Source organism: Rhagoletis pomonella, unplaced genomic scaffold (assembly GCF_013731165.1).
Source record: "Rhagoletis pomonella isolate Grant_MI unplaced genomic scaffold, Rhpom_1.0 Rhpom_scaffold_00001, whole genome shotgun sequence".
Lineage (NCBI taxonomy): Eukaryota > Metazoa > Arthropoda > Insecta > Diptera > Tephritidae > Rhagoletis > Rhagoletis pomonella.
In genome coordinates, this window is record NW_023458555.1 from 112082373 (window position 1) to 112107923 (window position 25551).

Consider the following 25551-nt stretch of genomic DNA (forward strand, 5'->3'; position numbering starts at 1 on the left):
TCCAGTCGCTTTTTCAGATCCGTATCTATTACGATTAATTCTCACGCAGAAGATTATGTGCAAAAAACCCTACTGAAAAGGAAAAAATTAATTTTAAACCAAAAATTCAATACAAAAACTAGAACTGTTTGAACCACAACCGAACATTTGTCTGCGTATATCAAGGCGAATTAATATAAGGTGATAGCAGGAGTACAAAAACAAAAATTTACATGTATTTCGTTTTTGCTTTGGCGGCATAAACTGTCAAAATCTGTAAGAGTGTGTGTAGAAATTCAAACAAAATTTTTCAATTTGATATCAGAAGCCGTGCGGCGAAACACACACACAAAATCAGCTGAGCTAGTAACACCACCTTATATAAATTCGCCTTGGCGTATATATTCATTTGTCGGTGCTGTCAATTAATTAGGAAACAAAACAAACAGGGTTGATCACAAATTGATCCAGATTTCTATCAGCATCACATCGATGTTGACTTTGTGTAACTTTTCTTTATCCAAATAACGTAAAATAATTAATGAAATCTCGATCGGCGATCACTGAAACGCAGCTAGCCACTGTATACGCGAAAAAGCAATGTTGCCACTTTTCCTCATTAAACCAAGTTCGAATCGTGGAAATTTTGAAAGATCGCAGGGTTGCTTTTAGCATTTAGATTAATAATAATGGAGCATATTCATAGTCATATTTAGTACTCAACTAAGTCGAAACTATTCTAAGTCACAACTAAAGCTATTCATAGTCGCCTTAGTTTCGACTTTTCTGGATAAGTACCAACTTAAAATTTAGTTTCGGCTGCAGCTGCAACTAAGTCGTAACTAGGAAGAAGTATTTTATCAAATTAAGGGAAAACAGACGAAATATGTAAAAATTAAGTTGGTAGAGAGTGATTTTGATAATATTGAATAATCTCCAATTAAAATTTACAAAGATCGATCCATTTTAATCGGAAGATGAAATTAAATGCGTATTACAATTCGAATAAAGCTACATCACAATTTTATAACTGGAATAATTTAGATAAATTCTGAAATAATAAGTGAGTTTCACGCTAGTTCTTTTAAAGTAAATTTGTGCATAACATTTAGATATCTACTATTTGTATGTTTCACAGCATGCTTTCGATAAACATCGACTTCACATCACTGCGGTTGTTCTGGCTACTTCACACAATTAACAAGAAAATTATACCTTATTCTTTTGCATAATCATGCAATGAAAATAAAAATTACATAAACGGATGATCACACTTGACATTATTTAATAAAAATGTAATTTTTCCAAAATATCGTAAGAAAAATCGATACATTTTCACACTCGTTTTGCGATATCGTAAACTAAGTCGAAACTACTTAGTAGAAGACTGAAATGCGACTATGAATAGAAGTAAATTTTAAGTTGGTACTTAAATTTAAGTTGCAACTTTGTTAGTTTCGACTTACTTGCTGGACTATGAATACGCGCCAATAATAATAATAGATTGGCGCTTATACATATGTTAGTGTTTGGCCGAGCTAATCCTCCGACTTGTGGCGTGCGCCTTGATATTGTCACACAAAGCGGAGGGACCTACAGTTTTACGCCGACTCCGAACGGCGATTGTACTTTTATGAGAAGCTGTTTTTCATGGCAGAAATACACTCGGAGGTTTGCCATTGCCCGCCGACGGACGATCGCTGTTAAGAAAAAAACCTTTTGTCTATATTTTTTTGCGATGTTGCTTTGACCAGGGTTTGAACCCGGGTGCTGCGGAGTGGAAGCGCGCACTGCTTACCACCACACCACAGCGGCCGACGAGCATTTAGATTGTTAATGCAAAAATGGAGTTGCATTTAGTTGCATTTGGGTGACGAATTTTGTGTGGATAAATTTACTTTTAGAGTAGCATTTAGAGCTAAATGCGCTAAATGTGATTTTACGCGTAAGCAAAAACAGCCCATTACAAGGATAATGTTATTAACAATTCTTCCCGTTATAAATTGGGCTTTTAAGAGCAGAAATGTGTAATATGTTAGGGTTTGACCGAGATTCTCCTCCGATTTGTTAAGTGCACCTTAAGTTCTGAACACATTAAAAACGACGAGCTACGGGCCACAGTTTCCAATTCGTTATCTTCATTGTCTGAACGCTTTGTCCATGGCGACATGATTTTTTTGAATGCGTCGGCGACGAATTTGACATAAAAGAAGAGGAAGAACCTTATCTATCGCTGGTAAAATAGAAATAGATCTAATCTGGCAACAACCACAGTCGTCGCGTAGCCCGGTCGGCGCCAAAATAATTATCTACATAAGAGTATGTGGTAAAATAATTTTACAGCTATGGTCCATAGCTCCTCATTTTCATTGTGGTCGGGCTATTAATGTTGTGGCACAAAAGGCGTCCCTACAGTTTTATGTCGACATTGAACGGCGATTTTGTTTTAATGGGAAGCTGGTTTTCATTTTCAAGTTTTGAGCACTTCTAATCATTACACCACAGTGGCCTATATACGAGACCTATATTCATATAATTTTTTTGGATTTTGGTATCGATATTTGGAACATCGAGTCTTTTTATTCCGATGTTAATGGGTACCCCATATTTTTAAAGCGATACTGTAAATGAGTACCATATCGATACTTTCTGTTCGATATCGTGTCCCTAAGCAGCCCTACAACCTGATTGACAAAGGCTCAGTAGGTTATTATTCTCAATGAACTCGGATATTTGTTGCGCCATAAGCATCTCGAAAACTTAATTGGGATGCCGTCGGTGCCAATTGCGTTGGATTTTATGCGGTAAATGCACTTAGCTGCTTCAGTTTCAGCTACCGATACGAACTGAAATTTCCTTGAGGGCGATGATCTGGAAGAGGTTTTCATGTGTTGTGAGCTATTATGTACTGCGGAAGAATTGAATGAAGCAAAAAAAGCGCTAAGGAGATTAGGTTCGAGAAAACAAGAAGCCTCAGAGCATGGCCGTACGCATAACCTTTTCAAATTAGACCATAACTGTTTAGGGGGCAAATCAGTGTTGAGTTTGCCACAGTAGTATTTCTTTTTAGCGAGGTGAATAGAAGAGAAAGCATTATTCCCAGCTCGCTTATAAGCACTCCAATTGTCAATATTTGGCCTTTTTTTTCCAAACATTGTATGCGATGTTGCGGTTTTTAATGGCCACTTTGGCTTCGCGGGTAAACCAAGGACAGAAACGCGATGCAGGTGTAAGCCTACGAAGTGCCACGTGCTTATTTAAAAAATGGAGTATGCTTTGAGTTAAGAAGTTTAATTTGTCATTAACCGTGACTAATCGCCAACAATAGTCCCAAGAAAATTGGTTCAAGTCCGAAAATAATCCGTCCAATTTAACTGCATTGCAGTCACGGTAATAAAAAGCCGTAATAGCACCAATATTTTGACACAATTTAAAGTTAAATGTGCGAAAAATTAAACCATGAACGGAGACAAGGAACAACTGATCAAATAGAACGACGGACGTAGTAGGGGGGTATATCTAACAAACTCCGACGCGCATTACAAGAAAACCTAGTGGGCATTTTAGAATTAACAATACGCATGCCAGTACATGCAAAGTGTCTATGAAATTGGTCGATGTTGAGCCAAAGGTTAAAAGGTTTATATTAAAATAACCACAAACAATTGAATGCTCGTAGTCAATTAACTGAGTTGAAATATCTTCAAAGAAAGGTAGATAAGAGTTTTTATTGGGATTGCACACACATGACACAAGTACTTTAGAGTAAGTATCGGACAGAACCACAGATAGAAACTCAATTTCAGACGTAGAAGAACGACTTGCAACCTTAACATCTAAGTAATCTCTACACCACCCCCTTTTTTACCTAAACGACCATTTCGGAATAGCTTGTAATTAGGAATGGAATAGAAGCTGTCTGGAATATCAACGTTAAACCAAGTTTCCGTCACGCAGTTAACACCGACAGAAGATAATTCAAATATACTTCGAGCATAATCTAGTTTTTCGTTGTTTAGACTGCGAGCGTTTAAGTGAACAGTTTTGAAGCCATCTGCATGTTTACATAGCAAATTTAACAGGACAGTATGATCAGTCGGCATTTCAATGGTCAACGAAAACAAATGCACGAACAAACAAACAACAATAGAAAACAAATAAGAGTTCGTATGTTAATATTCAGCTTATCAGCATAGGTGTGGTGGATATAAATTGTCTGAACAAAAAGAGAGTGGAAATAAATCCAAGAGGGTTTAACAAAACAAATACAAAACAGAAGCAATAGAAATAGAAAAACACACAAATGTGTAAATTAAAATGTATATATGTATGTAACTATGTTAAATATTAAGTAGCGCGGACAATGTTAAGCAGATCACTTCTGCTTGGTTTAACACAACAAATGCAAAACACAAGCAATAGAAATAAAAAAACACTTCTCTCTCTTCTTTTTTGGCGCTGTAACCGCCTAAGCGATTTTGGCCGAGTTCAGCAAAGCACGCCAGTCATTTCTCCTCTGTGCCAACTGACGCCAATTGGAAACGCCAAGTGAAGCCAAGTCCTTCTCCACCTGATCTTTCCATCGCAGTGGGGGCCTTCCTCTGCTACCACCAGCGGGTTCCGAGTTGAATACTTTCAGAGCTGGAGCGTCTGTGTCCATTCGAACGACATGATCAAGCCACCGGAGCCGCTGTATTTTAATTCGCTGCACTCTGTCCATATCGTTGTAAAGCTCATACAGCTCATCGTTCCATCGTCTGCGGTACTCGCCGTCGCCAACGCGTAAAGGCCCGTAAATCTTTCGCAAAATGTTTCTCTCAAACACTCCAAGAGCCGCCTCATGGGATGTTGTCATTGTCCATGCTTCTGCGCCATATACCAGCACGGGCATGATGAGTGACTTATAGAGCGTGGTTTTCGTACGTCGAGAGAGGACTTTACTCCTGAATTGCCTACTCAGTCCAAAGTAGCACTTGTTGGCAAGAGTGATTCTACGTTGGATTTCAATGCTGACATTATTATCGGTGTTAATGCTGGTTCCCAAGTAAACGAAATTGTCTACTTTCTCGAAATTGTAACTGTCAACAGTGTCGTGGGTGCCAAGGCGCGAATGTGCTGACTGTTTGTTTGATGACAGGAGATACTTCGTCTTGTCCTCGTTTACCACTAGACCCATTCGCTTTGCTTCCCTATCCAACTTGGAAAAGGCAGAACAGACTTCGCGGTTTTTGTTACCGATGATGTCGATGTCATCGGCATAAGTCACCAATTGCACGCTCTGTAGTAAATTGTTCCTGAGCGGTTCATTTCTGCAGCTCTTATTATCTTCTCCAACATCAGATTAAAGAAGTCAGATGAAAGGGAGTCGCCCTGTCTGAAACCCCGTTTTGTGGCGAACGGCTCGGAGAGGTCTTTTCCAATTCTGACGGAGCTGGTGGTATTGCTCAACGTCATTTTACACAGCCGTATGAGTTTTGAGGGGATCTCAAATTCAGACATAGCGGCGTATAGGCAACTCCTTTTAGTGCTGTCAAAAGCGGCTTTAAAGTCGACAAATAGGTGGTGAGTGTCGATCCTTTTCTCGCGGGTCTTTTCCAAGATTTGGCGTACTGTGAATACCTGGTCTATGGTGGATTTGCCAGGTCTAAAGCCACACTGATAAGGCCCAATCAGTTCATTGACGGTGGGCTTCAGTCTTTCTCTACGCTCGATAAGACCTTGTAACCTATGCTTAGAAGGCTGATCCCGCGGTAGTTGGTGCGAATGGCGGGGTCACATTTCTTGTGGATTGGGCAGAGCACACTTAAATTCCAGTCGTCGGGCATGCGTTCATCTGACCATATCTGCATAAGAGTTGATGCATGCACCTTATCAACTCCTCGCCGCCGTACTTGAATAGCTCAGCTGGCAGGCTGTCAGCTCGAGCGGCTTTGTTGTTTTTCAGCCGCGTTATTGCTATACATACCTCGTCATAGTCAGGCGATGGAACATCGACTCCGTCATCATCGACTGCCGGCTCGGGTTCTTCTTCTCCACAACTTTCCGTGCTGCTACCATTTAGTAGGGCGGAAAAGTGTTCTCTCCATAATTTAAGTACGCTCTGGACATCAGTTACTAGGTTGCCATTATGGTTCTTACAGGAGTGCGCCCGGTCTTTAAACCTTCCGTAAGTCGCCTAACTCTCTGGTAAAATTTTCGGGCATTCCTCCTGTCGGCCAGCATTTCAAGCTCTCCGCACTCACGTATTTCGGCCTCTCTCTTCTTATTGCGACAAATACGTCTCGCTTCCCTCTTCAGATCCCTATAGCGGTCCCACTTAGCGCGCGTTGCACCCGATCGCAGCGTGGCCCTGTAGGCGGCCAGCTTCCTGACACTCCTCATCGTACCAGTCGTTCTTTCGGGCTCGCTGAAATCCGACTACTTCTTCGGCGGCGGTACTTAATGAGCGGGAAATGTGGATCCACTGCTCGCATATGTCGGTTTGCTGAAGAGTGCTCTCTGAGAGCAGGTGTGAGAATCGAGTAGCGAAAGCGCTGGCTGTCTGTTGTGATTACAGCTTTTCGACGTTAAGCTTTCCTTGCATATTTGGGCGCACATTTTTTGCTGCACAGAGGCGGGTGCGTATCTTGGCTGCAACAAGATAGTGGTCTGAGTCGATATTTGGGCCTCGGAGTGTGCGTACGTCTAAAACACTGGAAGCGTGCCTTCCGTTTATCACAACATGATCGATTTGGTTTCTCGTTTTTCGATCCGCAGACAGCAACGTAGCTTGATGGATATTTTTATGCTTGAACCTAGTACTGCATACTACCATGTTTCGGGCCCCGGCGAAGTCGATCAGCCTCAATCCGTTGTCGGACGTTTCGTCGTGGAGGCTGAATTTTCCGACGGCGGTTCCAAAGATCCCTTTCTTGCCCACCCTGGCATTGAAGTAGCCAAGCACGATTTTGATATCATGACGGGGGCAGCGCTCGTACGTGCGCTCCAAGCGCTCATAGAAGAGATCCTTGGACCTCATCCTTCTCTTCCGTCGGGGCATGGGCGCAGATTAGCGAGATTTTGAAGAATATCGTTTTGATGCGGATTGTGGCTAGACGCTCGTCCACCGGGGTGAACGACAGTACTCGGCGACGGAGTCTCTCTCCCACCACAAATCGAACTCCGAATTTGCGCTCCTTTACATGGCAGCTGTACTAGACGTCGCAAGGCCCCAGACATTGTTTGCCTTGCCCCGTCCAACGCATTTCTTGGATGGCGGTGATGTCAGCTTTTGTCCTTACGAGGACATCAACCAGCCGGGCAGAGGCACCTTCCCCATTAAGGGTCCGGACATTCCAGGTGCATGCCCTCAAATCGTAGTGCAATGCACTATCGGGAGTGCAATGGGGTATAGTCGTTGCGCTGGGTATGCAGTTACAGTTGCATGGCTATACTCAATTCCGACTCTTGCGTCCTCGTTCGCGCACTCTGGGCAACGTGAGAAACCCATGTGCGAGATGCGGTAACCAATCCGAGTGGAGCCTTGGGTCACGGCAGAAAGAGAGGGAGCTTCGGTGGGGCCACTCCGACTTATTCGGTTTAAGGGCTCACTGAAGTCTGCAGCGTCTGTTCACCAGTAGGTGCGGCTGCAACCGGGTATCTGCTTGGAGCAAGCGGCTCGCTATATAAACGGGTATTTGGTTGCGAAACCACCCCCGTCCCAGCAATGGGTTGTGCGCTGGGCTTGGGACACGCCACGTAAAAACCACTTCCAGTGAAGAAGCAAGGCAAAGCCTCGGATGAGACCTCCCCTTATGATAACGACCACGGCAAACGTTTAAAGGACCACGATAAAAAAAAAAAAAACAAATGTGTAAATTAAAATGTATGTATGTATATATGTATGTAACTATGTTAAATATTAAGTAGCGCGGACAATACTAAGCAGATCACTGCTGCTTAGCACAGGAACAGGTTCGCTGCTAGTAGAAATGCGGACGAATACTTCCCCTCGACGGGAGAAAACGCTGTGTACTTGGTTTGTTTTTCTGAATTTAAGAGCAGCTTACAGAATTTTTCTGTTGTCTACAGAAATACTCTCAAAAATGCTAAAGTTGCTGTCACTGCCAAATCCAGCCAGTTTAAGGTTGCAAACAGAGTGGAAGCGAAGCCGAAGATGAAGATGAAGACGGATCCGAAGACGAATTGTTTGCGTTGCGGCCAAGCTGGCGAGTGTACATAGTGGAAGATGAATGATATGAAGATTTGTTTCTAAATAAAACCTCTTTTTTAGATAAAATCAAAAGAAAATAAAGAAAAAAATTCATGAAATTATTTGTATAGGACAGCTTTTGGAGAATTTCACCACTTGTATTATGTGTTACGGCAAGCCGGACAGACATTTTTCGAATATGCAACAATGCCAATTAATACGTTTGATTACATTTTGCCCAATTTCTTGAAAAACGCGTTTTTCACAATTGCAAACAGTTAAATAAATTGTAAACAACTCGTCACAGCAAGCGATTCGTCTTTGAAAACAGGACCGCACAGTTTCAAGCTGACTGCTTGCGCAACGTCTTCATCTTCGTCCTCGTTTTCGTTTGCACTGTGATCACTTTCACATGTTTACTACTGCACTGCTTTTCTCCTTCGGCTTTGTCTTCATCTTCATCTTCTGCTTCGCTTCCACTCTGTCTGCAACCTAAGACCAACACTTGGTTTTTTCCGGTAGTGAGAAAATGCAGAGAGTGCGATCGCGGTCATAGGTTGAGTGAAACTTAACAATCACAGCGCTGTTAGGGCGCTCAACCGTGCGCTTGGTGCGAAAGATATCACGAATAGGGGATATGAGGGGAAACCTCACTAGATTTGCATACGCGTTCGAAAGTGTTGGACACATTTTCTTCGCTGGCAAACGCAAGACCAAAAATGACAGCATCGGCCGAATTGGTGCTAGTTACCTTTTCGTTTTTGAGTTTCCTTAACTCCTCCCTAACTGCAGTTAGTTCAGCAGACAAACTGAGCGCCCTTGTGGATTCCTCCTCCAGCCGATTACACCTACGTTCGACTTTGTCTATACGTTGCGCGAAACCTTCCATATTCTCCTGCAACTTAGATGTGAACTTACGCTCGAGTGAAGCAATCTCTTCAGATAGTTGAGAGTAGAGACGGCTAATTCACTAACGGATCCTCTCTTACATCAACAAAATTGTATCTTCTGTTGATTTCAAAGCTGTGAGTATAGACTCAGAGAGGGACTCGTTACTCTCCAGCCGCAGATTTTTTGATGCTGGTGATTCTTTGTTTGCTGATGTTGCTTTACGCTTACCGACAGAATCCATAAGAAGATATAGGTAGGTTTAATGTGGAAATTGAAGACAGGTGAATATCAGCAAGCGGTGAGAAGCTTTACTCAGGAACTCAGGTGTATTAAAATAGCAAAACTTTTTCTAAAAAGCGATTATATCGGGTTAAAGCAAGTTTACGGGAGCACAAATGAAACTCGCATTTGCTGTGCCGATCAAAAAGAAATCAGAAGTTTAAGAGTTTATTAAATTTAAAAATCTTGTGGAATATCAATCCGAAAGCAAGGTAAAAACGGTAAGAACGGATAATGGAACGGAATTTATAAATGATGAATTTAAGAGTTTTGTAGAAAAGTACGGTATACTTCATCAAAAACCTTGCCCATACATACCGCAACAAAACAGGGTTACAGAACGTACGGAAGAAATTAATGTTTAATTGCCAGATGAAAGTGGTGAGGGAGAAGACAAGGGTGTTGAATTTCCAGAAGAAAGTTCTAGTGATTACTAAAGTATTGATTCACAAGATGAGCAAACAAACCAGCTAGTTCCTCGGAGGTCGAAGCGAATAGCGAGCAAGCATGATTCAGATTATAACTTTTGTGTAACCGAAAACTCAACAGTCAAACAGGCGTTGACTGGAGCAGATTCGTGTCAGTGGAAGGCAGCTATGCAAGAAGAGATGTCTCCATTATAGCAAACAATACCTGTCATCTCACTAATTTACCTAGTGGCAAGAAGGCAATCAACACGAAGTGGGTGTTCAAATTAAAAACTGACAATAATGGTAGGCCAATTCGGCACAAAGCAAGACTTGTGGTGAAAGGGTTTTTACAAGTTCAGGGCATTGACTATGATGAGACATTTGCCCCTGTCGCCAGTTAAACCTCCATTAGATATCTACTAGCAATGGCTGCGAAACATGACCTATTGATTCATCAAATGGATGCGGTGACTGCTTTTTTGAACAGCAACCTTAAAGAAGATATATACGTGACGCAGCCAGAGGCTTTTAATGACAACAGCGGCAAAGTGTGCAAGTTAGTAAAATCACTCTACGGACTTAAACAGAACTACTAAGGATCGGCCTTCAGCGAAGTGATGTGGACCAGTGCATTTATTATCAGATAACTAATGAAGCTCTTCTTTATGTTGCGATTTACGTCCATGATGTGCTAATTTTTGCAAATTCTCTGACTCAGATACAAAAACTGATGAGCCAGTTAAGCAAATTGTTTAAGATGAAAGACATGGGGGTGGCATCTTTGATATTGGGTGTTCAGATTACACACAACGTGGCGAAGGGATCTGTTCAGATAGATCAGTCTCAATATTTTCGCAACATACTTGTTCGCATTGGCATGGACCAATGTAATCCCATAGCAACACCAGTAGATATCAACCAGACACTGTCGAATGATATGTCTGCGAAGACCAGAGCTGAACACGAAGAAACGGCGAATGTAGTATTTTGTTTGCGGCGCAGGTAACACGCCCAGACATATGATTTGCTGTTAACCTTTTAAGCCGTTTAAACCCAAATTCGGGCAAAGCACACTGGCTAGCTGTTAAACGTGTCATGCGTTACCTTAAGGATACAATGAAAAAGGGTATTACTTACACAAAGGACCCAGATTCCTTAACGGGATTTTGCGATGCAGACTGGGCAGCTGATGTCGACAGCAGACAAACAACAACCGGCTATGCCTTCACGTGTCAAGGCGCAGTGGTATCGTGGGGCACGAAACGACAGCGTACTATGGCGCTTTCTACGACAGAAGCCGAATTTGTAAGCTTAGTAAATAGCAATCCAAGAAAGTATTTGGCTTAAACGTTTAGAAAATTATTTAAATATAGATTTTGAAAAACTCACAATTGTTCATTCAGACAATAAGAGTGCTATACATATTGTACAAAATAATTCTTATTCCTTCAGAACAAAACCCGTAGACATAAAAGCTAAATTTCTTCGCAATAAATTTGATAATCGTGAAATTGAGTAAAATATTTGCCAGAAAATGCTAGCCGATATGTTAACGAAAGGTGTTAATACGGAAAAACAATTATATTTCACTAATAAATTAGGGCTAAAATAACTTGTAATCTTGATTCAACTCTATTTAATTTTAATAAATATTATCAGCCCGATTCTGTGCACTTGATAAATTCAAAATCTTTATAATTTGTCAATTTTTTATTATTTATCAAGGATTGGTATTCTTAGCCCAGTAAAATTAGATAAGTTTGGTAGGAAAATTTAAAAAAATTTGTAACAGCGATTTTTTGATGCAGTTTAGATCATGGATCCACAGTCTTGCCCCTAAATTTCATTTGGCAACATTCCGCCATCTTGGATTTAAGTTTTTTTGGGTTTTTTCAAATTTGCAAGCTTATTTTGCATTTTTCCTAAAAAATGGTTATATACAAATATGTATAAATAGAACTTAATTTCCCACATTTGTTATTTAGAAAGTTTTTTCAAAATAGCATTTTTTATTGTAAAAAATTGGCAAAAACTGCAAAAAAAATTTACATTGCCACGGTTTTCGCCATTTCTTGACAATTTCTGTTGAAAATGCATAGCATATTGAAATTCAAAAGTTGTAGAGAATTTCATTCTTCACAACTTGTATACCTACATTTGTTTTGTATGACGCTTAGATCACGTCCGGGAACGTGCGAAACATAGCGATTAACTCAGAAAAATAGTTAAATTTGGTAGGAAAATTAAAAAAAATGTAACAGCGATTTTTTTTTATGCAGTTTACTTCTATTTAACACGTAGATCATGGATCCACAGTCTTGCCCCTAAATTTCATTTGGCAACATTCCACCATCTTGGATTTTATTTTTCTTTGCGATTTGCAAGCTAATTTTGCATTTTTCATAAAAAATAGTTAAATACAAATATGTAGAGAATTTAATTTCCTACATTTGTCATATAAAAGGTTTTTTAAAAACAACATTTTTTATTGTAAAAAATCAGCAAAAACTGTGAAATAATTTTACATTGTCACGGTTATCGCCAGTTTTGACAATTTCTGCTGAAAATACATAGCATATTGAAATTCCAAGGTTGTAGAGAATTTCATTCTCCAAAACTTTTGTCTCAACATTTTTTTTCTACGACGCTTAGATCACGGCCGGGAACGCGATACACATAGCGATGTACGGGATGCGCCGTATAACTTCCATTTCCACACCTTCACCTGCTTTCATTGAAAAAAAAAAACGTTGCCCGTGGATTGGGCCTACTGGAGAAACCACGTTAAAAAAAACGCGGCGAAAAACTCTACCTCAGCACTGGTGTGGCAATGAGTTTTACGGCGCATCCCGTACATTGCTATGCTTACCGCATTCCTGGCTGTGATCTAAGCGTCGTACAAACAAAGGTACGCACAAAAGTTTTGGAGAATGAAATTCTCTACAACCTTGGAATTTCAATATGCTATGTATTTTCAACAGAAATTGTCAAATAATGGCGAAAACGTTGACAATGTAAATTTTTTTCGTAGTTTTTGCTAATTTTTTATAATAAGAAATGCTATTTTTTAAAAAACCTTCTACATAACAAATGTGGAAAACTAAATTCTCTACATATGTATATGTATTTAACCATTTTTTATGAAAAATGCAAAATTAGCTTGCAATTAGCAAAAACCAAAAAAAAAAATAAAATCCAAGATGGGGGAATGTTGCCAAATGAAATTTGGGGGCGAGACTGTGGATCCATGACCTACGTGTTAAACAGACTGCATAAATAAAAATCGCTGTTACAATTTTTTTTTTAATTTTCCAACCAAATTTAACTATTTTTCTGAGTTAATCGCTATGTTTCGCACGTTCCCCTCCGTGATCTAAGCGTCATACAAAACAAATGTAGGTATAGAAGTTGTGAAGAATGAAATTCTCTACAACTTTTGAATTTCAATATGCTATGTATTTTTAACAGAAATTATCAAGAAATGGCGAAAACCGTGGCAATGTAATTATTTTTGCAGTTTTTGCTTATTCTTTACAATAAAAAATGCTATTTTGAAAAAACCTGCTATATAAGAAAAGTGGGAAATTAAATTCTATACATATTTATGTATAACCATTTTTTACGAAAAATGCAAAATAAGCTTGCAAATTGGAAAAAACCCAAAAAACTTAAATCCAAATTTGAAATTTAGGGGCAAGACTGTGGATCCATGATCTACGTGTCATATAGAAGTAAACTGCAACAAAAAATTGCTGTTACAAATTTTTTTTAAGAAAAAGTATAATTTTACTGGGATATTCTAGCACAGAAATCAAGGCTGCGTTTCTTTATACATTCCGGATAATCCCATTTCACAGCCGGCATAAACAGAATGCGTTTGAAATATACGTTAACAAATCATCAGGAACGTTCTAAAGAATATGTAAACAAAAAAGTTTATTCCAAACGTTCAGAATGAATAAAGAAATGCAGCCCAAAAGATCTTTTCTTGATAAATTATCAAGATTGAAAATGCTATTGACAAATTGAACTTTCATGTGAAATGTATAAATTTTGTATATTAATAAATTTGTTTCTAACAATTAAATACTCCATGTGCCGGCATTTGAACCTGCGACACACGGAATTATAGCCGACATCTCTACCTACTCGGCTACGGCAGTCAAAAGCTTTTTAGCTTTTAAATTCATATTTTTCATATGTGACAATGAAATCAGTTTCACTCATGTGGAAATCAGTTCCACTAATGTGAAAATGGTAGAGCTTTTTGTTTTATAAATATTGACAAAGAATGCGAAGGAAGCTTTTACTTGATAAAAATCTTGATACAATTTCTTTACAAAAAATTTATCAAGAAAACACAGAATTGGGCTGTATGTATTACAATGGTCATTCAGTGCTATTGTGAACTAATTTAAGAACTTGAATTATCTGAATAAAATTATCTCCTTCCGGTGCAGTTCCTTAACGACGTGACGCGTTTTCTTCCCACGCGCTTATAATATCTAATATTAATACAATAAATATGCACTAACGTTCTATTTCCATTTGAAGAGCCAATAAAAACATGCATTTGCATGAGATTCCAAGCCGTACTAAGTTGCCTTTTGCGCTGAACCCATTCTTTCTTTTTCAACTGTAATCAATTCCTTAAATGTGGTGGAATATTCGAGTTAAGGTATTTATCATTTATTTGGTATTTTCCTATTTTTCTTATCAAAAAATTTACTTTGAAATGTAGATGCTTAAGATTATTAGTAAAAAGTGAGTATCGGTTCGTCAGGTCTTGAAATTAGACGCATGTTTTAGAGAATTTTAAGTAGTTTTCGAATATATAATTGGATCTTTTCGCGCGACTTTCCAAATATATGTAATTTTCGATTTTCAGCTTCTTTTTGTGTAGTTTCGAGAAAATAATTTTTCGAACAATGGAAAAATCACTCCAAATATTGGGACAACAGAGAATATTTACATCTATGTAATTTTTAAGTAAACGCTTTGTTTTCCGACAGTGGAAAGCAAGAAACAAAAATTAACCAAAATTCCATCACTTTTAATTACAGTAACTCCTACAACTGAGGTATTCCCTGGACCACGCATTTCCAGGCCCGTCAATATTCGGAACGGCGAGTGCTTGGTACTTCTCGGTGAGGAGCTATTGGTGAGCTGCTGGACTCGATCCACATATTTGTACCAACTCCCTTTGCTTTCGTTACAAAGTTTGGCCAACATAGGAACCAGGATTCGACGCATACGCTCTACTTGGCCGTTACCTCTCTGCACCCCCGTGGCTATCAGTAGATGCAGAATTCCCTCACTCTCACTATACTCCTTGAAGATGGTTGACGTAAAGGCCGGGCCTCGATCAGGAATAATACGCCTTGGGTTACCAAAGACCGCTCCTTGCTTATGCAGACGATCGACCACTGCCTCCGCGCCCGTAGTCTTTGTAGGATATAGCCAAACGAATTTCGAAAAGGCATTCACCACCACCACTATGTAATTGTAGGCTTTCTTGGTTGATTCCATCGGACCTACATGATCAATGTGGAACGTGGCCAGCCGTTTGTTCTCCTTGTCGATGGTATTAAGGCACCGTTCCTTCTTCCCTGCTTTTACATCTGTAACCAGGCATTCCACACAGTTTCTTACTATCCTAGCCGACTTTGCGTTTAGTTGCGGTATATAAAACGATTTCTCAACTACATCTTGGGTATTTTTGACGAAAAAGTGCCCCTGCCTGTGCGCCGTTTGGATGATCTCGTCTTCCATGGGCGATGGTACAAGTATGAGCTCCTTCGTTGGGTCTTCATATAAGATATCGTGTTTTATATAAAAATCCTCGCAATCTTCCTTTTCCAACACCTTCCGGACGGCTCGTATCCAATCGTGGCGTAATTGTGCTTCCTTCAATCGGTAACTTAGCATATCTTCCAACATAAGGCATGACACTCTGCTCAGCGCATCCACATGACGTATTTTCGCTCCACTGCGGTGCTCGATCTCGTAATTAAAGTCTTGCAAGAACACCGCCCAGCATTATACTCTTGATGGGATATCTCGCTTCTTCATCGTCATGATGAACATGTTGCAGTCCGTGGCTATCATTTCTTGAGGGCTTCCACGATCGCTAATACCTCCAGTTCGTATGAATGGTACCTCTCCTCACACGGCTTGGTCTTACGGCTCATGTATTGAACGGGGTGGAATTATTGGTCGTCGACGTTTTTCTGCAACATGACTGCACCGTAGCCGTACATACACGCGTCCGTGTGGACCCGGTCACTGCCTTTTGGTTATATAGCTTCAAGACTGGCGTATGCACCACGGCCGATTTCAATTGCTGAATTGGTCTTAACTCGAACCTTGCATCTTTCCTTAACAGGCCCGATAATGGTTTGGCGATGGTGGCGTAGTTTTCGACGAATCTCCTAAATGACGTTAATCCCAGGAAACGTTGTACTGCTTTTCGGTCGAGTGGCACGGGGAAGTTTTTGATGGCAGTCGTCTTACTATCTGAAGGCTTAAGTGAACCATTCTCGATAATATAACCAAGGAACTCTATTCTTCTCATCAGGAATTGGCATTTACTCCATTTAATTTGTAGACCACTTTCTGCTGCCGTATTCAATACTAGTTTCATCTTAAGGGTCGTCAGGTCATCCATGTAGACTACAACGGTTCCGTCGCGAATCAGGTCTCTTAGTTCGGCAGAAAGGAATCTGGAGAACACGGCTGGTGAATTCGAAATTCCGAATGGCACAAATCGAAATTCATACTGGCCACGGAAAAACAATTTGATGACTTTTTCTTAAAGTTTGGCAGTAAGTTTATTGTAGCAGGAGACTACAATGCCAAACATACATTCTGGGGGTCTAGATTGATTACACCAAAGGGTAGAAATCTATATATAGTAATCCAGAACAGAGGATTTGACATATTGTCTACTGGTCAGCCAACGTATTGGCCTTCTGACCCCCAAAAAATACCCGATCTTATTGCTTTGGTGTAACAAAGGGTATTGCGCGACACCAAGTTAATACACCTCTTCAGAACATTCTCCCTGCCTCATAACATTATCAATGTTTCTTAACTATGAAGAAAAACAAAAAAATCTTACAAATAAGCACACAAACTGGTTAAAATACAGAAAGTATGTCAGTTCGCACATTAACCCGCAAATTCTTATTCTGACCAAGAATGATATCGACAGGGCAGCTGAAAATCTCAGTGATATAATAGTTAAGGCCGCAGAAATTGCAACACCAAATCCTTCTATTAAACATCGCAGTTCATACTGCCCTGGCCTGCGCACCCCAAAACATTCTTAACGTAATAAGTAAAAAGCGCAAATTGAGAGAATGGCGAAGAATTCGCTATCCTAAGCTTAAACAGGAGCTGAATGCGTGTACAAAGGAATTACGTATTTTGTTGCAGGCGGAAAAAGAAAGTACGCAGTCGATCCTCCAGTCCTTGTCTGCCTCGACTCTGCTGGGCGAGGAATGATGAGCATAAGCAAACACTTTCGCCTGTCATCTTTCACAAGTTTTTAGACCCAATGATTACAGGTGAAATGATAAAGGAGCTTCAACTAACTGCCGTACGTTTTTTATTACATATTTTTAATAACATGCTTAAGTTGGGGCACTTCCCCGACTTATGGAAACTTTCAAAAATAATTAAGGGTCTAAAACCCAGGTAAAGATCCGACGGTAGTAAATTCATATCGGCCCATTAGCTTGATTTCTGTATTTTCCAAAATATTTGAAAAACTTCTATTGGAAAAAATGCAACCTTCTCTAACAAGTAACCAAATAATACCACCACTTCAGTTTGGTTTTCGTGAGAAACAAAGCACTGTAGAACAAGTTCATAGAATTGTTTCTTGTATTAGAAAAGCCTTCGAAGGGAAGCATTAATGCACCGGTGTATTTTTGGACATCTCTCAAGCTTTTGGCAAGGTCTGGCATGATGGCCTTATATACAAACTAAAGCTTTCACTCCCTGTAAATACGCATGCAATTCTGGAAAGCTTTCTGTTGGGGAGAAACTTCAGTCAGGCCGAATTCCTTTAGAACGGGAAGTCTACCTATATAAGCAAGTGTTTCTCAAGGCAGTGTTCTAGGACCCATATTGTACGTAATATACACTCGCGATTTGCCAACTGATGAAACTCTAACAATTTCAACGTTTGCTGATGACACAACTATCCGAAGCAATAGAGCAAGTGTGTTCAGACAACATTTACTCTGAAGAAAGAAACTTGTTCACAACTAAAAATAAACAGCAAGGCTATACCACAAAAAGATAGTGTCAAGTACCTTGGGATGACACTAGATAGAAGACTTACCTGGAAAAAGCATATAGAAAACAAAATTTCACAAGCGAAACTAAAACAAGCAAGCCTTCAATGGGTTATAGGACACAAATCTAAATTAAGCCATGATGATTAACCCATGTTGGGCATTGGAATGGGCTTTGGGGCACAGTGTGTAACTCCATTTTGAACAGACTTCAAAGACTGCAGTCGAAAATTTTACGCGCTATATGCGGAGCACCGTGGTACATAAAAAATACTAATATCCACAAAGATCTTAATGTAAATACGGTGCATGAGGATATAATAATAATAATAAGTATGGTTAATGAACCACCCGAATCGGATTTTTCCGATATTACCAAATGATGAGCAATATAATATATGCGGATATCCGCAATATATCAATGTCGGCTCTGGAACTCGTCCATTCAGACCACCTGCCCAGCACGATACCCAGCGATCCTGCTGCAACAACTGCAATAAATATATATTTAAAAAAATACAAAAATGTCTAAGCATTGCCGCAGAAATTTTAAATTTAATGGTAGTTTGTAAGATTTGAAAACTTATTGCTAGTTTCGAAAGAAAGATTCAATAAATATATACATATTATAAAACAACAAAAAAAAATTATTCTCGGAGAAAAAAGAAATGGTATCACTTGGTTGTAGAACATTTTCTTCATAGTGAATTTTTCAATGACAGGTTTTATCAATAACTGTTATGTTCGGTCCCTGCGAAATTTTTTTTAATATTGCACAAGGTTGGAAACTTGGATTTACACGGGTTTTGTTAAAGAATGAACTATATTTTTATACAAAAAAAAGTATATAGTTTACGGTTTTATAGTTTCTCAAGCGAAACTAAAACAAGCAAGCCTTCAATGGGTTATACGACACAAATCTAAATTAAGCCTAGGAAACAAGATGCTGATTTTTAATATGATGATTAAACCATGTTGGGCATATGGAATTGGGCTTTGGGGCACAGCGTGCAATTCCATTTTATTAATTTATTTATTACTGAAGTCAATCAACAAAAAATTCTTACAGACTACACATGTTGGGAATATTCCTAGTTTAATTACATTATTCAAGACAATTATTCACATGCTACAGACATTTTGGCAGTTGGCCACACTCAAAATACATTAAGAAACACTTACATATAAGTTGATATCATAAACACTAACGACTGTTAAAATAATCTTTTAACTGGGCTTTAAGTGCCGATTTAGAAACATAAAGTCCAAGTCTAAACAATTTGCGAAAAAGTTAAACTCAGCTTCTTTCTTCTTCTTTTTTCTTCTTTTTGGCGCTGTAACCGCCTAAGCGATTTTGGCCGAGTTCAGCAAAGCACGCCAGTCGTTTCTCCTCTGTGCCAACTGACGCCAATTGGAAACGCCAAGTAAAGCCAAGTCCTTCTCCACCAGATCTTTCCATCGCAGTGGGGGCCTCCCTCTTCCTCTGCTACCACCTAACCGCTACCTAGTAACCGCTGTAGCTCTGGTAGTTTGTGGACCACATTACTCAGGCCAGTGGAACGATGATGATGCGGGCGGATTGTTGTCTCAGACATACGATAGTGGGAGCGACGATATCTTGGAGCCTGCTGCCTATGGGGGTGACTCGTACCGGTGTCTGGGCGCCAACGTTGCACTATCGACTCCCGTTTCTGACGCCAATGCTTGTACGCGCGGCCGGGGCACATTGGCGTGCGAGGGGCGGAGCGATTTGGTTCCCTTCTACGGTGAAGTCCCTTTTCGCGTGGGTGAGCGCAAGGCAATTTAGGCAATGCCCATGTGCTCGTTCCGCCTGGATGTGGGCGGTGGCATAAGCCACAACGAACGCTATTTTGGCTGCAGTATATTGCGGCGGCATGTGTGTAACCCGAGCAGCTAGGATACTGGTGATTCCGGGTATGCCGCAAGAGGAATGGCGGAGGTGCGGTAGCAATCTCAACGTCCATTTCTGTAGGGAGAAACGCGACTTTAAGTTTGGGTGGAAATTAGGTGTATGGGTTTAAGCTGCCGATTAGTAGGTCAATCTGGTTAAATTGGTTTTCTTTCATCTGCGGTTTGGTGAAGATAACGTTTTACGTGCGCACGTTTAATACTCGTATATGATTATTGGCGACTGAATTCGTGATGGAGAATTTTTCATCCGTTCCCATCGATTTATAAGGGATAATGATAGCTCGTCTGGTTCGGGTATTGCCAGAAGTGAAGCTACTCTAAGAGCATGACCGAGAATAAGGTCAGGAAGGGATCTTGCGAGAGTGCAGAGAGGGGCCGTGAGTTAAGAACGGCTTCAATTCGAGCTAATAATGTAGTGAATTTTTTAAAGTTTACTGCGTGATTGCCAGAGATAAGTTCTTTGGGCGAGACTTTTAATCTTACTATTTTATTATTATTATTTTTTTTCCAGTTCCTCTTTGCCCTCTGGGGAATGTTTTTGTCGCTACTTGTCTTAATATTTTTTGGATGAAAATCCTTACCGGCCGATGAGGAAAATGTCTAGGGAAAAGCCGCACAAGTCAGACCATATTTCAACTCGAGGTGAATCGTCATTGTTGTAGAATAAATAAAGACGACCACAAAGCCCTTCAAGTAAGTTGAGGTCCCTGGCACGGAAGCATTTAACTCGAAAGACCCAGCAAGGATAACAACAGTGTTGATAAAGAGCAGAGCGAAATAGCCGCACTTGGGCATTGTGGCTAAACTCGTGGACGATATATCTTTCGTCGGGCTATTTGTTGGTGATGCGATAACCGGCTTGGCATAACTTCCAAAATCTTATTCTTTGTGAATTAGGGCGTTCACCTCCTTAGCTTGAGTTACGAAAGTTGATTTTTTTTGCTGGCACTTGGCCGCTTAGAATCCACCCGAATATAGTATTTTGGGCTAATAGGGTGTTAGAAATTTTTACAACGCCTTCAAGCATGATTTTGGGTATTAGGTCCGTGCCTAATAGGATATCAACTTGCGTGGGGGTGTGGCAGTTGGGATCCGCTAAATTGATGTGGGCAAATTTTTGGCGATAATTTCCGTTTATTTTATAGCTTGGAAGCATATTTGTCAGTTGCGGTAGAACTATGGCGTGTGCTTCTGTTCTTACATCCGCATTGGGGGAAATCAGGGTTAAAGAGCAGATTTTATTGAAGTTTTGGATTACTCTTCCACCCATTCCCGAAATTTCAAAGTTTGAATTTTTTGTTGGTAGCTTTAGTCGGTTCTGTGCTTCTGTCGAGATAAAAGATCTTTGTGAACCTTGATCTATTAGAGCTCTAAGCTTAAATAGTTCTCCTCGGTGTTCGATGGAGATAACTGCAGTGGGAAGTAAAATGTTGCTTTCATTGTTTGAATGCAGAGCTTGTAAAGTTGATGCTTTTGAGCAGCATGGTTCTTGTGTAATTTCGGGGTCCTGCGTTTTGGGGTCTTCGGGTCTAGTTGTTGCCGCTAGACTAGTAGTTCTGCCAGACTTAAATCTTTTTTTGGGTGTGCTTGTAAAGTTTGTTATGTGGAGCATCGAATGATGTCTCCTTTGACAATACACGCAGTTAACTTTGCTCCCGCAGTCATTAAACCTATGAGATTGAGATAAGCAATTGGTACAAAGCCTAGAGCTTCTAGCGAATTCATTTCTTTCGTTTATTGTGAGTTTTTTAAATCTCGCAAGAACTTAATTTGTGACCTCCTTTTCACAATTCGTATGACGCATATTTATTTTTTATGTATGATTGCGATCTATTGAAGCTTCTATTGTGTGATGTGGGATTTCTGGCTTGGGGTATATTGAAGCTTCTATGTAGATCATTTTGTGTATTTTTGGGTTTTGATAGTTTTTTTATCTACCCTCTCTGCTATTTCGTACTGGGAAGTGAGAAATCTTTCATTTGTTGCCATGTCGGACATTTTTTTCGGGATGGAAGCGATTGCTCTATGGGAGTAAGTAACGATTTTCCTGGCAATGTTGCGGAACATACATTTACCAGAATTTGGTCCCAGTTATCTATGGGAATGATTTGAGTTTTGAATTTTTGGCAAGTTCATTAGAATCGTTACTTGATTGTCGTCATTTAGTCCGAATTGTTTAACTATACTACCTGCTTGACCTTTTGTTTTGTACCTGAGGTGGTACAGTTTTTGTGCCTGGGACAGTTGTGGATGGTTTATGTACACGGCCGTTAACAAGTCCCGGAAGCAAGGCCATTCTTCATAACCGCCGTGAAATAATTCTGTATCACATGCTGGCACTTTGAGGTATATGCCTGAATTTGCTTCTTGCGCTTGGGGTATTTCTACTCTCTGGGGTGGAGTATCTGCGCTAATTGATTTTAATAATTTAAGCTGATCGGAAATCATAGCTTTTGTTTCTTCATATTGGGCAAGGCAGATTTTGTATTTGGCCGAGGCCCAAGCTTTAAAATTAGCGGGAAAAACGGGATCATCCGTTTCAATAATTGTATCGTATGCCGCTTGAAGTCGGACCCAAAAATTGTCAAGGTTATCTCTAGAACCGATTCCGAGTTATCTTATATTGGGGCGGAGGAAAATCGAGTGCAGTATCTTGTTAGACTGTCACTGTCTGAAATAAATCTTGCGGCTGAGTGGTCTTTAGTCTTTTTTTGCTTGGTACCCTGCATTGATCGTGTAGATTCTGCAGGTGTGCACTGAGGGGTTTTATCATCATCGACCATTTTTTGCGCTTTTAAAGGAATTGAGATTTCTTGCTCCTTTACCGGAATTTTATCAGATGGCATTTATATGCAAAAAATTCAAAGTTTTTTTTTCCAGTGTATTTTAACTAAAATGGGATCCTATGGGATCTTAAATTACTTGGATTTATATAAGCACAAATAAACGCAATGTTCTGTTTTGAGTTTTATTTAGATAAATGGGTACGTATTATTATTTTCCGATTTTGATTTTTATTATTTTCCGTAAGGGTATTTGTAGGATTTGAAACAAGTTTTTTTAAATCACTGCAATTTACATATTTCTGTATTTATAATTTTTCACGCTTCTTAATGCTTTCTTTTACGTGTGCTGCGCAGGGTAAATGCAATGCTGGGTTATTATACTGTATTTAAGTATATGTATGAATGTATGTTAATAGCATGCAATGTTAAGCGAGGGTGGATAACTATGTTTACTATCGAACTGTAGGTTTGTGTGTATGTAATTTGATGCTGAAATGCAGATTAGCGATTAATAAGCGTTTGTGTAATTGTTTATACCCACGTATATATGTGCATATATTAATTTGCGATAAAGATGATGGGAGGCCAAAAATTAACCATGCAATTGTTTGCTAATACATTTAGCTATTTATGGGTCTTAGAAGCTGTAATATGATATGTTTACATATATAAATATGCAGTATTTACTGCTACTTCTTTTCAACTTTGTTTCGCCAATCTTTTTCGCGCAAAATTTTTTGTTTCGTTGATATTGTTCCGTCTTATTTCTGCTGCTTATTTTGTATGCAATCCTGCTTTTGCTGGATATGAGTACAAGCGAAAGGTGTATTGCCGGGCAATTATTGCAAGTAGATACTTGAATTTTTTATGTTTTGGGCTTTGGTGTGTTACTAAACCCGAAAAATAAGCTAAAGTACCTGTGTTCAAGCCCTGGTCAAAGCAACATCGCAAAAATTTAGAAAAGGGTTTTTTCTTAACAGCGGTCGTCCCTCGACAGGCAATGGCAAACCTCCGAGTGTATTTCTGCCATGAAAAACAGCTTCTCATAAAAATACAATCGCCGCTCGGAGTCGGCATAAAACTGTAGGTCCCTTCGCTTTGTGTGACAATATCAAGGCGCACGCCACAAGTTGGAGGAGAAGCTCGGCCAAACACTAACATATGTGTGAGCGCCAATCTATTATTATTATTAATTATATTTTTTTTTTTAAGTAGGTAATCAATCACTTTTTTACTTTTGTCAAAGAATATGGTAGCTCGATTTCAAAAGAAAATGCCAAAAGCACAGTTTACGTCAAATGGGAGCAATGGCGGCTAAGAAGGAGAAGTGAAACTACCTTTAAATATTTTTATCATGGTATGTACTACGATTTTTTTTTTTTTGTTCAAACAGTTAGTTGGAACCCTAAATTTTTTACTAATATGTATATTTATGTATGTAAATATGTACCTATATATGTATATAGTGGTTTCCCATGGTGTAATGAACTGAAGATGGCGCATTCCCTTAAACCGCTACTTTGGTTTTGCCGACTTTGACGTTTATGGCAATACGTAAACAAACTTTTTGTTTACAAACAAGTGCAAACGTATTGCAAACGTATTGTGTGAAAAATCGAAGTAATTCGTGCGTTCTAAACTAAAAAAAGTTTTATTTGTAATAAAAACCTTATAAAAATGTCTTGTCGTGTATTCAATTGCCGCAGCCGTAGGGGTAAAGCCCCTAAATGCAGTTTTTTTTTGTTTCCCCGCGACGACGCCTTGGCCAGAAAGTGGGTAGAGTTCTGCTGGCAGGAGAAGCCATACAATTTAGACAACAGCGTAATATGCATGAAGCACTTTACGGATAAGGTACAATTGATAGCACCATTTTTAAACACGGCATGTTAAGTTGAAAACGTTGAAATACCACAAATTACAAATTAACCACTTTCTGCAGGAAAACATGCGCTGCGACAAGATATTATCACTTTTTCGGCACCTGCAATACAAACACAAAAATTCTAAATACAGGTTATTAATAAGACCTATTCTTTTGAACTCATTTCAAGGGTGGTTGTATATTTTTTGTTAACGTTAATCTTAATTTGCTATATTCAAAGATGGCTTGAGAAATTGGTGAATCGTGAAGAAAACACGTTTCCTCGCTGCAAATTCACAACTGTCAACTCATTGCTCTTCGCCATAGTCTTTGTTTACCCGTTGCCACAAATGTCATTCTGCGGGAATGCGCAATCTTGTATTCTATCGTTCTTGGTGGTTTCCGAGCTTTTGATAATGCTGCTTCCTCCTCGTTGAGTGCTTCCCTCGTCGAGTCGATCCAGTGCTTCCTCCTGGTGATGTTGAGGTGACTGTTGGCTTGTTTTGTTTTTGTTGGATGAATTATGTTTTTACTTTAAATTATTTCCCGCCCGATTTTGTACAGATGTTTAATGTGGAAATGATATTGTTTTTAGTGAGTGTAAGTGTTACGCGACGCGCCCGGAGTAAAATATTAAAGTTTATAAATGTATGCATGTAAGTAAGCTCTTCGCCACTTTTCATACAAGTATGTGGTAGCTATGGAACTTGTTGAAATGTTAAATTAGTACAACTTTTCTTTTGTGCTCAGGGTTCGCTTGGTTAATATACCTATTTATTTTTTTGTTAAACCTTGTTTGTTGTTTTTCTTTGTGGACTGTAAAATTAGCTTTTTATATTTTTATATTTTTTTTTTTTGTTTCTCTATAGGTGCCGTCCAGTAAGGCGATGGAGGACCATGAACACTTTGGGCCTTATGG

The 25551-nt window shown here is 39.5% G+C and overlaps 1 protein-coding gene across 2 annotated transcripts in view; it reads right to left on the reverse strand.

Moving 5' to 3' along the window:
* LOC118749813 (kelch-like ECH-associated protein 1B) overlaps nt 1-24347 on the reverse strand; it is a 189388-nt gene extending 165041 nt beyond the window's left edge. The window contains exon 1 of one of the 2 annotated variants that reach the window (XM_036484590.1): nt 24222-24347. The gene's annotated coding sequence lies outside the window, so the exon portion shown is untranslated. The remainder of the gene's footprint in view (nt 1-24221) is intronic. The other variant, XM_036484588.1, reaches the window with a different exon arrangement.
* Between the last annotated feature and the right edge of the window lie 1204 nt (nt 24348-25551).